Source organism: Ursus americanus, chromosome 26 (assembly GCF_024610735.1).
Source record: "Ursus americanus isolate L20-20 chromosome 26, mUrsAme1.1.p, whole genome shotgun sequence".
Taxonomy (NCBI): domain Eukaryota; kingdom Metazoa; phylum Chordata; class Mammalia; order Carnivora; family Ursidae; genus Ursus; species Ursus americanus.
Genome location: NC_142152.1, coordinates 11,053,677 through 11,068,294, shown reverse-complemented (window position 1 = coordinate 11,068,294; position 14,618 = coordinate 11,053,677). Strand labels below are relative to the sequence as shown.

General features: G+C 40.6%; 1 long non-coding RNA gene across 1 annotated transcript; it reads left to right on the top strand.

Annotated features, from left to right (window-relative positions):
* The first annotated feature begins 8,097 nt into the window (after nt 1–8,097).
* Nucleotides 8,098–14,484, top strand: LOC148107683 (uncharacterized). The gene is made up of 3 exons (XR_015721716.1): nt 8,098–8,501; nt 9,564–9,677; nt 14,216–14,484. It is a non-coding gene; the product is annotated as an uncharacterized LOC148107683 (long non-coding RNA).
* The last annotated feature ends 134 nt before the right edge of the window (nt 14,485–14,618 follow it).

The following is a 14,618-nucleotide window of genomic DNA, read 5'->3' as shown; positions in this document are numbered from 1 at the left end:
CAGCCTGCAGAAGCTGGGTTAGGGTTTTTCCCTTTCTTTCTTTCTTTCTTTCTTTCTTTCTTTCTGAGAGAAGAGGGGCACTTGGCTGGCTTAGTCAGTAGTGCTTATGATTCTTCATCTCCGGGTTGTGAGTTCAAGCCCCACACTAGGCATACAGCTTGCTTAATTAAAAAAGAAAAAAAGAAGTTACCGTGAACATTTCATGATGAAGGTAAGAACAAGTTTTGATTGATTTTTGAAGAAATAGGAATTTTATTACCAGTTGTTTTTACTACTAAGAGATAATTGATTAATGTTGAGTGGTTTGTTGGTCCTCTTCTTAATAGAGGATTAAAACAAACAGTAAGGCATAGTCCACTGGAATCCTTTCTACCTTTGTGATGTGTGGAGAGAATATGCAAGTAGGACCTGAAGGTCTATGTGATACTGAAGAGAAGGTATAAGGGAACAGGGCTGTGAGAGCTGAGATTTGAGGCGGTGGCTAGAAAATGCATTATTGGAGTTTTATATTTCCGGTGTGGAGCGATTTCTGCTGATGACCAAACCCCGGGTTGTTTCTGGATCTGTGTGTGAAAGGTTGAAGTGGGATAGAGACAGTCATTGCTGGTCCACTGGTCCTCAAAAATAAATAAAGTTCCCTGATTTGTAGCATTTGTTGATTTTTATTGTGTAAATACTGCCACTATGGCTGATTTCAAGTTACCAACATGTTATTAGTGTGGGACTAGAAAGAGATATGAACAATCAGCTCGCAGGACGTGGAATGAACTGGCTTCAACACATCACTGAATATAGGTGAAGGGTACTGAAGTTAGATAGGCATACTAATCACAAAGCTATACTGTTAGATGGGCCATCTACCTGGCTATTGAAATCTAGGATTATGGCATGAATTTGATATAGAAGAGGAATGTGAACAAGTTGCCTAAATCTTCATTGAGTGAATAAGAGTTGGAGAGTGGTCAGTTGGTAAGAATGCATAAGAAGAGTAGGTTTTATAGGAGCCTGGGGTTGGAGACGTGGGGAGGGATGTTGTCAAGGAAGTAGTGGAAGTTATTCAAATACCTTCAATTAACTCTAATAGCTGGTTTTTATAATCTGTATGTAAAGCTCTACATGATCCAATTTGTGTTATAAAGGAATAATTCAGGAATCAAAAGTAGTTGATAGTAATTCCAATCAAGCAACAAAGAAATCCAATATTCATAATTCACAATAACACCGTCCATTTTTTTCTCACTGTATCTTTCACATTGTAAAACCTCTTTCCCTCCTGTTAAAAGAAAAATTCCCATAACTCACTGATCTAGTAGGCTTTTATTCACCAATTCATGAAATGGGCAGCATCCAATCTAGCAGAAAAGCTCACCAAGGAGCTGTACAAAATGAAAGACTTACAGGCACAAGGAAGCCGGCACAGGAAGTCATACTAGGTAAAAGCAGATTGGTTACTGCAAGGTTACTTTCCCTTTGCAGGGAACAAAGGGACGCTTCAGAGCCAGGTCAGGTAACTCGTGTTGAATGGGGAACTGCCGATTAGTTACCTAGGCCTTCCTTTTCTGGGAGAACCAAGCAGACATTTAGGTAAGGGTTGCGTGGGTGGCTCAGTTGGGGAAGCATCCGACTCCTGATCTTAGGACCAATGTGTGGGGCTCAGTGCAGAGCTCAATGAGGGGCTTGAAGTAGGACCCTGAGACCAAGACCTTAGTTGAAATCAAGAGTTGGACACCTAACTGACTAAGCCACCTAGGCACCCTATCACGAACTCTTTCGTTGAAAAGATCTAAATAATAAAAGACCTAGATAATAAAAGATTGATACTTTTAAGAAGAAACTCTTACTATATTATCTAAGAGTTGACAAAGGAGTAAGGAATAGATTCAAAATGGAGGAAAAATCTGGACCTGATAAAAGAGGCTCTAGAGGGATCCATTGCCCCCTTCTACCATGTGAGGACCCAGCCAGGATTTCCCAGCCTTCATAACTGTAAGAAATAAATTTACGTTATTACCCAGTCTGTGGTATTTTGTAACAGCAACTCAAATGAACTAAGACAATAATAATCCCTTATGATTTTTTTAGATGTTGCATTTCTGACCAGCTGACTTCTGTTCCAGGTCTGGGATATTTGGGGCATCAAAGAAAACCCAGGCAACCAACCACCGTATTGTTGCTCAGGTCCCTGGCTGGTCTGCTTTCTTCTCTCCACCTTTCAGAGTCATCTTATGTTTGTTTTATATCCGGTGTCCAGTGTTTTTAGTTGTACTGAAGTAGCAGGAGGAATAGGGAAAAGTATATCTACTCTGTGTGGCCAGAGTGCAAATCCCCGTCTTCAGTTTCTTTTCTTTTCTTTTCTTTTCTTTTCTTTTCTTTTCTTTTCTTTTCTTTTCTTTTCTTTTCTTTTCTTTTTAATATTTTATTTATTTATTTGACAGAGAGAGAGAGAGACAGCCAGTGAGAGAGGGAACACAAGCAGGGGGAGTGGCAGAGGAAGAAGCAGGCTCATAGCAGAGGAGCCTGATGTGGGGCTCGATCCCAGAACGCGGGGATCACGCCCTGAGCCGAAGGCAGACGCTTAACGACTGAGCCACCCAGGCCCCTCCCCCTTCAGTTTCTGTTGTAAGTGTGTGGCTTGTGTCTTGCTGAGGTATTGTGGCCAAATCTTTTTTTTTTTTTTTTCAAGATAAAGTGTTCCTATTACTGGAAGACCATTATTGTCCATTTGGCAAATCTTCATTACTTCAGTGGCCTGAGATGCTTGGTGAATACAACCTCTGAATATATGTAAATATTTTAAGTTTTGACTTAGAGCAGACTACTTCTATTATAGCCACAGATTTACCCTAATTTCATTTACGAGTAGGTATTTGTACATAAAAGTTTATTTGACAAATAAAATACGGTAGTTTAATTCTTCAAAGGCAGTTTACAGACGTATCTGTTTTGGAATAATTATAGATGTTTCAAACCTGTATTTGATTTCACGGACAAATGAATAAGTAGAAGAGGAACACTCCAGGAGGGAGTATAAATGCACATTCAAGTAACTTTAATGATTAAATTATGCCTTTTACTCTTACTGACAAGATTGTCAAATCCATTTCTCATAGTTAAATTGATTGGCCCAGTAATCTGAAATAAATGGTCTGAGATTGTGAGTTCACATTTTAAAATCCTTTCAATTTAGTCGGAGAGAGTGGCCACATCTCTCTCTCTCTCTCTCTCTTTCTCTCTCTCTCTCTCTCACACACACACACACACACACACACACACACACACACACACACACTTCTATGGAAAACGTATGGCTATTCTGCCTAAGAAAAAGTCCATGCTCTGATTTTGTTAATAAATTTCCCTCTGTTGTTCACATAGCTTTGCAGCATAAACAATGCATTGTCCTGCACCAAGGATTAGTATGTGTTTCATAGCACAGGTGTGAGACCTGGACGTCGCCAATATTAAGCATTGATTGTATCATCATGCAGTGGTGAGTAGAGGAGGTAAAGCTAGGGAAGAAATGTAGGCTGTTAAAATGTGAAGCAAAATCGTTCTGGGATTTTTTGAAATGTCAAGAGGCCCAAATATGAATTTAAGTTAGAGTTTTATAAAATAACGTTAAGTTCTCCTCTTAATGCATTTTCATATAATTTTCTTTAGGCTCCCTCAACACCCTCTAGGCCAGTAGAGCTTCACAATTATTTAAAAATCAATCCCTAAGTCAGTATCCTTTCTCTGTAATTTTAGTATCCTCCAATCTCCTAAGGACAGCTGCAAGTTGAAATGATTTTGGAGAACTGTGAACAAAAATCTAATAAAAGAATGGCTTCATTTTGCAGGGAAGTGTGTATTAGGTAATTGACAGAGAATGACCAGGAACATGGATGTAGGAGTAGGTCAGACAGATTGAATTGTTAAGTATTTTGAACACACTGTAAATGAGATTTTGAAATCAATATGCCATTTTTGTTGCATCTAATAAGAACATTTAAAGATAAAGGCAAGATGGAAAGATGTAATACTGCTTTGGTTTAGCTGCTAAAGTAAATGGAAGTGCTAAGGTCCCCAGGATCTCTTGAAAAAGGCAAACTACTCTCTTATATAATCTTGCCTTTAGAAACCGTGTTTATGATCGTATGTGAAATAATTGTACATTATATACTGCGGCAATATACGTGATGCTAATTTTCATCTTGGAACACCTGCCTGACTTTTTATTGTTGTTTTAGGGCTGAAGTGGGTTTTCTGTAACAGCACTTTTGTTTTTGAGGTTTATTTTTTAGGGGCACCTGGGTGGTTCAGTTGGTAAGCCTCTGACTCTTGATTTCCACTCAGGTCATGATCTCAGGGTCCTGGGATGGAGCCCTGCTCCGGGATCTGTGTGCTCAGTGCAGAGTCTGCTGGCGATTTTCTCCCTCTCCCTTTGCACCTCCCGCTGCTCTCACATGCACGCACTCACACGCACTCCCTCAAATAAATAAATAAAATCTTAAAAAAAAATAAAGTTTATTTTTTAGTAATCTCTATACCCGACGTGGTTCGAACTCATAACCCCAAGATCGAGAGTCATATGCTCTTCCAACTGAGCCAGCCAGGGACTCCCCAGTGACAGGTTTTGGCTGGACACAAACCTACTGAGGTTTCTCCATCCTTTATTACATGCATTCAAACAGAGGAATTCAAAGCAGCCCCGAGTAGATCTCAAGGAACTAGTGTCCTAAGTGGAACAGGAACATTTGGTTCCTTACCCAATAGCCATTTCCTTCTTTTGTTGTTGTTTTTTTTTTGTTTTGTTGTTGTTGTTGTTGTTGTTATTGCTACAGCCCCATGTTTGTTTGGGTTCCGCTCTTTCTCTGCAGTCCTGTGCTTGGAGAAGAGATCAATCCTGGTAGGTACAAGCTAGATAAGGCCCTTTCCCTTAGCCAATGATTGGTCTAGAGGTGTGACTATCAGCCAGTTTGGCCAAGGAGACGTGAGAAATATGCTGGCAGAACTTCTGGGAAGGTTTTCCTTGCTTTCAAAAAAGACCCAGGAAGGAGGTCATCCTCTTTTCTTCTGCACATTGTGGCTAAATGTGACCCTTGAACTACTCTAACTCTCCAGACTCTAGAAGGAAGTGGGTCACACCAAGGACAGCAGAGCAGAAGATGGAAAGGGCAGGCTTGATGACAATATTGAGCTTCTGAACTTGGAATGACATTTGGAGCTGCCCTACACCCAGACTTGTTGATGAGATGTTAGGTGTCCTTCTGTGTAGGTCCCTTGAGTCAAGATTCTTTATTACTTATAACTGAAACGGTCCCGTTGAAGTAGTATTATATCACAGCACCCTTGGCTTGTGTAACATCTCCACTTAGATAACATACTCCTTTAAGCAGTGATGAATATTAATTAATCTTTGTATTCTGTAGGGAGTTTAGAAATGCCAGATTAGTCTGCTTTTACCCATTGTGGTGAAAGAAAAAAGAATTTGGCAATAATAGCTACCATTTACTGAATATCTACTGCATATGAGGCACTGTGCCAAATGCTTTAGGTATATTATCTCATTTAATTATCACAAAATGCCTAGGTATTATTGCCACCATTTTTTTTTTTTTTACAAAGAAACTGAAGCTCAGGAATTTTAACCCACTTGTGCAATATGAAACACTAGTAAGAGGTAGAAAGGGATTGAACAGAAGTCTCTTTTTGATAAAAGTTATGCACGTAACTTGGCCGATTCCCTTTTATTAGGCATTATGTACTAGTCATTAAGGATGATAAAAAAAAAAGATAAAGTCAAAATTGCTTTGTAGCTTTGGAAAATTATCAGCACTGTCTAGCCAGGAGAGAAAAAATGAATGCCAAAGGACTATCAAAAGCAGGCTTCTAAGGGTGCTGTTGCTCGTCTCCCAGTGATGTGTGATGGTGGGAGGGAGATGTGATAGTGATGGAGTCACAGAGGGTGATGGTTAAGGAGCCCAGGCTCTGAGCCAGCCTGCCCAGGATGCATCCTAAATGCTTCCGCATGCATGGGCCATCAGGTTGGAGAACTGGGATTCTGTGGAATCACGCTGTTGCTGCAGGTGAGCTTTTTAAGGATAAAAGGTGAGAATGGGGCAGGGCGCCTGGCTGGCTCAGTCAGGGGAGTGTGCCACTTTTGATCTCGGGGTTGTAGGTTCAAGCCTGACGTGGGGTGTAGAGATTACTTTAAAAAAATAATATCTTTTAAAAAATGTGAGAGGGGAGAATCATGTAGAGGGAGGCTTCCAAACTGAATTTTCTCCTCAAAGCAAAGGGAGTTACAGGTTGGTGGGGGTGGGAGGGGTAAGGGAGAGGTCCATAATTTAACATAATATGCTGGTTTAGATGAAACTGAGCCCATGGCAGCCTCTATGGCAGCATAGTATAGGCCCCAGGGACAATCTAGCCAAGATTTCCATTCAGGATTCTTTCTACGAGAGAAATAGACTCTCTCAGCCCATGAATTCTATGAAATAAACTGATTAATTCTCTCATCAGTGTTTTCAGGATGGCAATGTCAAGCACCCTAGATCCATTCAAATTTCTGTTCAAGGTTCTGAAACAAATACTGGACCATGATATTACAGCAGAAATAGCTGACCATCCACGTATGTTTCTTAATGTTGCCCATTTCCATATCTATCTCCACAAAATATACTGGGAATGGAGGTAGACTTCAGATTCCGGCAATAGTACCGAAAGGCCAGAAGGATCTGAAATCTTAGAAAGGAGCTGGAAGTGAATGAAATAAACTGGTCAGAGAGAGAAGTGGTCCACAGCCCCCATTGTCTTCCCCAGGTAGAGGTCGGGTGTAGCTTGTTCCCAGAAGATGAAATTCTTCCCAAGCCTGAGAGTTCCAGCGCTCTTCCTGACAATCTGTCTTGTGGATTTCAGGCTTTCCTAACCAGCCCCCATGATCACATAAGCCAATTCCTTGTAACAAATCTTTTTTGTTCTGATTCTCTGCTTGAACCCTGGTTGATACACAGTGACGAAGAGAAAGGAGAAGCTAGAAAAGACAAAATGTTATGCCTAGAGAAATAAAGATAAGGATGACAGGAAATCCCTCATCAAAATACACAATTGAGAACATAGTTGTACAACATCCTTAAAGTAACAACAAAAAATTGTCAGCCTAAAAGTTACAAATATTACAAAGTACAAATATCTTTCAGAAACGAAGGTAAAACAAATATGTTCCAGGCATACAAAAGTTAAAAGAACTAATCTCTAGCAGATCAGCACTATAAAAAAAATACAAATGGTTTTCAAAAATAGGCTTTAATTTTTAGAGTAGTTTTAAGTTTATAAGAAAATTGCACAGGAAGTAGAGTTGCCTTATACCTCCTCTCCCACCCCACAATTTCCCCTATTATTGACATTTTGCGTCAGTGTGATCCATTCATTATTATAAACCTATATTGACATATTTTTTACTAATGTCCATAGTTAGGGTTTACCCTTCATGTTGTACTGTTCTATGGATTTTGAGGTAAGCACATTCGTGTATCCCCGATTACAATATTGCACAGAATGGTTTCACTGCCCTAAAAATGCTCTGTGCTCCCCCTCCTCTCCCTGAACCCCTGACAACAACTGATCTTTAAACTGTCTCCATAGTTTTGCCTTTTCCAGAATGTTGTATGGTTGTAAGCACATAGTATGTAGGCTTTTCAGACTGGTTTCTTTCACTTAGAAATACACATTTAAGGTTCCTCCATATCCTTTTTGTGGCTAAATAGATCATGTCTTTGTTTTTTTTTTCTTTTAAATGGTAATTTCTTAAAAGATTTTATTTTTAAGTAATCTCTACACCCAGCATGAGGCTCGAACTCAGAATTGTGAGATCAACAGTCAAATGCTCTATCAACTGAGCCAGCCAGGCGTCCCTCATTTCTTTGAAATGTAAGTTTTTCAGGCAGAAGGAAAATGATTCCAGATAGAAATCTATATCTCTGCTGGAAACAATGTCTACACCAGAAATGCTAACTACATGGGTAGATATATATGATTTTTTAATTTAAATATCTTCAAAAGACAACTGGCCTTTTAAACAAACAAAACATAGTATGGGCTTTATTTATTTTTTATTTTTTTAAAGATTTTATTTATTTATTTGACAGGGAGAGAGACAGCCAGCGAGAGAGGGAACACAAGCAGGGGGAGTGGGAGAGGAAGAAGCAGGCTCATAGTGGAGGAGCCTGATGTGGGGCTCGATCCCAGAATGCCAGGACCACGCCCTGAGCCGAAGGCAGACGCTTAACGACTGTGCCACCCAGGCGCCCCCATAGAATGGAATTTATAACAAAATTATAAATCCCAAAGAACACAGAAGAAAAGGAAAAAACTCCCAAAGAACTCATGGGGCGAACGGAAAACAAACAGCAACTCATTCTAGGATGAGAGCATTACCTTGGTATCAAAATCTGACAAAGATATTTCAAGAAAAGAAAACCACAGATCAATTGTGAAGAAAAGTTTAATCAAATCTAACGGTATGTAGGGGCACTTGGGTGGCACAGTTGGTTGAGCACCCAACTCAGAGTTCTGGCTCAGGTTGGGATCTCAGGGTTGTGAGATCAAGCCCCATGTCGGGCTCCCCGCTCACCGTGGAGTCTCCTTGGGTTTCTCTCTCGCTCCCTCTGCCCCTCCCCCCCAAATAAGTAAACCTTTAAAAAAATTTAATGGTATGTAAAAAAGATAATCCATTATGACCACTGGGTTTTATCCTAGGAATGTAAGAGTTCACTTAAAAAAACAATCAACTCCTGAAACCAGTAGTGTACTGTATGTTAACTAAAATTTAAATAAAAATTTAAAAACCCAATATTCACCATATAGTAAGAAATAAGAGCCAAATGATTATCTCAGCAGATGTTGTTTTAGTCCTTTCTGTCTGCTTTAACCAAATACAGACTGGGTAGCTTATAAACAACAGAAATTTCTTTCTCACAGTTCTGGAGGCTAGAAGTCCAAGCTCAAATGCTGGTAGATTTGGTGTGTTGTCTGGCGGGAACCAGCCTCCTGATTCTTGGCTGGTACCTTCTCCCAGTGTCCTGCTATGGTAGAGGCGGCAAGGAATATCTCCGGAGCCTCTTTCATAAAGGCACTAATCCCATTCATGAGGATTCCCCCCTCATGACTGATAGCCTCCCACTGCCCCACCTACTAATACCGTAACTTCTAGGGGTTAAGATTTTTTTTAAGATTTTATTTATTATTTATTTGAAAGAGAGAGAGAGAAAGAGCGAGCACAAGCAGAGGGAAGGGCAGAGGGAGAAGGAGAAGCAGACTCCCTGCTGAGCAGGGAGGCCGACTCGGGGCTCACTCCCAAGACCCCAAGATCGTGACCTGAGCTGAAGGCAGGCATTTAACCGACTGAGCCACGCAGTCACCCCCTGGGGGTTAAGATTTCAACATATGAATTATGAAGAGGGGAACACAAACATTCAGATCACAGTTGACGCAAAAAAGCATTTGACAAAATCCAATGTCCACTCCTGGTAGAAATTCTAAACAAACTAGGAATAGAATGGTCTTTATTTATCTTTTTCTAGGCCCCGTGTCCTTGAAATAAAATCTGTCAGAATGCCATGAAGTTTTGTGTTGTCTCTGGTGGCAGAGATGGACATTACTTTGAAGGCAGGACCGAGTTGAACAGAAGCACTTGGGTAAGAAGAAAAGACTAGTTAGTCCGGCTAATTCTCCTCCAAGAGCCAAAATGCAGTAGTTTCTTGCTTAATTGAGTATCATTTTCCTGTAGTCCCATTTTCTTGCTTCTCTTCATGTTCTATTTCATGGTTCCATAGCTATTCAGGAATTAAAACAGTATGTGTGTGTGTGTGTGTGTGTGTGTGTGTGTATATATACACACACATGTATATACAGTATGTATATATGTATGTATATACATATGTGTGTATATGTATGTATATACATATATGTGTATGTATGTATATACATATATGTGTATGTATGTATATATATATGTTTATACATATATATGTATATATATTCAAACTTTGTTACTTTGGAATTACAATTTGAAACAATTACATTTTATTTTTTATTCTTTATATTAATAGAACATAAATTATATAAAAATTCAAAAAAATAATTGGTGAATTTCTGAAACAAAGGCAAGAGATATAACTGCTATGGTCTCATTATTTGTGTGTCCTCAAAATTCATATATGGAAAACTAATGCCCAAGGTGATGGTATTAGGAGGTGGGGCGTTTGGGGGTCTTTGGGATGCGATGAAGTCATGAGGGTGGAGCCTCATGGGGTTAGTACCCTTACAATAAAGACCTCAGCGAGATCCCTCCTGTTGCCCACACGGCAAGTAGGCAGTTTACAATCCTGAAGAGGGCGTTTGCCAGAACCTAACCATGCTGGCACCCTGGTCTTGGATTCCCATGTTTCCAGAACTGTGAAATAAATTTCTGTTGTTTATGAGCCCACCCAGTCTGTGGTACTTTGTTACAGCAGAATGAATAGACTAAAACAATAACTTTTAGGATGTAATTGTAAATTATGTATGTTTTCATGTTAGTACTCATTCAAATGTTATTATTCATCCAAACAGTGTTGTCCTATCAACAGAAGCCAGACGTGCATGATAACGATTGAATTCAATCATCTTTGATTTTTTGCCAACTTTCCGTCCTAGCAAACATAGCTTTAGATACACTTTTTCATTTGTGTCATTTCAAAGGTATGTTTGCAAAATACATTTGTACAATAAATACATTTTGTTTAACAATTTGTTGGCTTATTTCTTATGTTTAAAAATTTAAATGTGTAACGAGTAAGCCTTCATGTGTACCCTTCCCTTAGGCCCTCAAAATGTTAGGGCCTGAGGGAGGGACTCTCTCAGGTCTTGCTCTGGTAGTCAGCTGTGGAAAGTCACCTGAGTAAGAGGTGTCTGGCTAATTTCCTCTCCTTCCTTTCATCTCTCTTGTATTTGTTGTGGAAAACTGGGGACAGGGGGAAATGAATCTCCTGGAGATCAGTTTACACACTTCCCCTTTCCCGTGGAGAATCAAAATGGGTGAGGAACGCCTCATGTAACAGAAGAGGCATCCATGAAGACCACACTTTACTCAACAACCTGCAAAAAGACTGGCTGCCTTCCTAGCCCCCCCTCAGCCCTCAGTGCTGGAGGATGCCTGAAAGTCCACCCTTAGAATTTTATTTTAAGATCTTCATCCTTCTCTGTCTTAGTGTCCTGTACTTCAGGAGATTTGATTTTGGGAAAGGAGCAGAGAAGACCTGCATCTCCAGTGCAACCGGGTAGAAGAACCACAAAGCACGGGGAAGCTGAGATAGAGATGAGGGGAGGTGGGATGGGGATGAGGGGAGAGGGGAGGTGGGAGGGAAATGAGGAGAGGTGGAGGGGATGAGGGGAGGTGGGAGGAGATGGGGGGAGGTGGGAGGAGATGGGGAGAGGTGGGAAGAAGATGGGGTGAGATTAAACGGAGATGAGAGGAAATGGGAAGTAGATGAGGTGATGCAGGATGCAGTTGGGGGAGGCAATGAGAAGGAGAAAAAAGTTTAACTACTCTTTCTGCCATTTTGCCTAGGGCTGCTGGAAGGAAGGGGAACATTTAATTTAATTTAATTTAATTTTTACTTTTATTTGAATTCTAGTTAGTTAACATACAGAACAATATTGGTTGCCAGAGTAGAATTCAGTTGTCACTTACATACAACAACCAGTGCTCATCACAAGTGCCCTCCTTAATGCCCCTCACCCATTTAGCCCAACCCCCACCCACATCCCTCCATCAACCCTCAGTTTGTTCTCTGTAATTAAGAGTCTCTTATGGTTTGCCTCCCCCTCTGTTTTCATCTTATTTTTCTTTCCCTTCTCCTATGTTTATCTGTTTTGTTTATTAAATTCCACATCTGAATGAAATCATAGGGTATTTATCTTTCTCTGGCTGACTTACCTCACTTAGCATAATACACTCTAGGTCCATCCATGTTGCAAATGGCAAGATCTCATTAATTTAATTTAATTTAATTTATCTGAGAGAGAGCGAGAGAGAGATAGAGAGCACAAGCAGGGTGAGGGGCAGAGGGGGAAGCAGGCTATCCACTGAGCAGGGAGTCTGATGTGGGACTCAATTCCGGGACTCCAGGATCATGACGTGAGCTGAAGGCAGATGCTTAACCGACTGAGCCACCCAGGCACCCAATTTCATTTGTTTTTTATGACTGAATAATATTCCATTGTATATACATATACCACATGTTTTTTTAAGGTTTTATTTATTTATTTGTGAGGGAGAAAGCAAATGAGAGCACAAGAGCGGGGGGAGGGAGCAGCAGACTCCCACTGAGCAGGGAGCCCGATGCTGGGCTCCATCCCAGGACACTGGGATCATGACCCGAGCCGACGCTTAACCAACTGAGCCACCCAGGCACGTTCTATACCACATCTTCTTGATCCATTTATCAGTCTTGGAAATTCGGGCTTTCTCCATGGGTTCACTATTATTGATAATGCTGCTATAAATATCAGCGTGGATGTACCACTTTGAATCTGTATTTTTGTATCCTTTGAGTAAATACATAGTAGTGCAATTGCTGGATTGTAGGATAATTCTATTTGTAACTTTTTGAAGAATCTTCATACTGTTCTCCAGAGTGGCTGCACCAGTTTGCATTCCCACCAACAGGGCAAGAGGGTTCAGAGGGGGTATTTTAGAAGTCAGGTTTGGCAGTGAGAGGGAGTTGGTGTTTGGTTGAACAGCTCAGAGAGGACCCTGTGTATGCTGATACTTGAAAACATGAGCTGTGGAATGAGACAGATGGGCTCAAATCCATCGGACATTTTTGAGCTGTTTGGCCTTGGGCAGGCTGTTAACTTACGTGACTCTCAGTCTTCTCATCTGTAAAATTTAGCAGCATGCTTGGACCTAGTTTATATGATTATTGCAAGGACTCGTGAGGTGTCATTCAGTAAGTACTTGCTAGTGTGCCTAGCATACTGTAAGTAAATTAGTTATTGGAGGGGCGCCTGGGTGGTTCAGTCGTTGGGCGTCTGCCATCAGCTCAGGTCATGATCCTAGGGTCCTGGGATCTAGCCCCGTAGGGCTCTCCACTCTGCGGGAAGCCTGCTTCTCCCTCTCATACTCCCCCTGCTTGTGTTCCCTCTCTCGCTGTCTCTCTCCCTGTCAAATAAATAAATACAATCTTTTTAAAAAAATTATGGTTATTGGATAATTTCCTCTGCAGACCAAGAATAAGTAATCTGAATAGATTGCATAAATTGTCTTTAACCTATACTCAGCCAAGCCTACATCTGTTCTTACTCGGAAGCATTTCAACCCTAGAAAACAGGACTTTGAAGAAGGAAAGTTACTGAAAAGGGGTCTGGCTCTACCTTTTGTCTCGTCTAGACTTCCTGCAGTCTTGCCCCCACATTGCCACTGGAACAATCCTGTATTTTATTATTTTTAAAAAAGATTTATTTATTTAGAGAGAGAGAGCGAGCACGTGCAAATTGGGGGAGGGGCAGAGGGAGAGATTCCTCAAGCAGACTCCCCGGGGAGCTTGATCTCAAGACCCATAAGAGCATGACCTGAGCTGAAACCAAGAATTGGAAGCTTAACTAACTGAGCCACCCAGGTGCCCCTGGAATGATACTTTAAAATGTGACTCTACTTGTTAATTTCCCGTTAAAGTCTTTAAATGGCTATTTGCCTACAGAAGGTGAAAGCTCTTTAGCTTGGCATAGAAGGTTCTCCTTGACCTGGCCTCTAATGAGCTTTCCTGCTTCCATGTCCTCTCCCCCCGATCAGAGTAAGTGCCTCTTCCTGTGCTTGCCAGCACACTGGGCATGCTTCTACACACGGTTATTGTATGTGCAGTGAATTTCCTCCCAAGAAACTGAACACAGGACCTGCCTCATTCATTTCTGCTTTACTAATTTCCAATGTTTATTTTCAATTAGGAAATACCTTTACACGGTTCGCAATTAAAAATATATAAAAGGAATACAGTGAAAACTCTATTTTCCAGATATTCTTCTTTACCTTCTAGGAGGAAACCAATCAGTGTTAATAGTTTTTTTGGTGTGTATATTACTGGAGATAGTTTATGTGAGTTGTTGCGTGTGTATTCTTTCTCCTTCCTTTTGAACAAATGATATGTATTTTTTTAATATTTTATTTTTAAAAAGATTTATTTATTTATTTCAGAGAGAGAGAGCGTGCAGGAGGAGGAGCAGAGGGAGAGGGAGAGAGAGAATGCTTGAGCAGACTCCCTGCTGAGCATGGAGCAACACGTGGGGCTCGATCCCAGGACCCTGAGATCATGACCTGAGCCGAAATCAAGAGTCAGACGCTTAATCCACCGAGTCACCCAGGTGCCTCTAAACAAATGACATTATTCATACCGTCCTATACTCTGTTTTTTTCCTTTATATATCTTGGCAATCTTTCATATCATGAGTTTTCTCATTCTTTGTCTTTACGTGGTGTTGTTCATAGCTTTATACCTCAACATCTGACACATAGTTAAGTAAATGATAAATAATGAATGAAATATTGAGTGAATGAAAACAAAAGGACATTTTTGTGCTGGTCTTGGAAATTAGCTGAA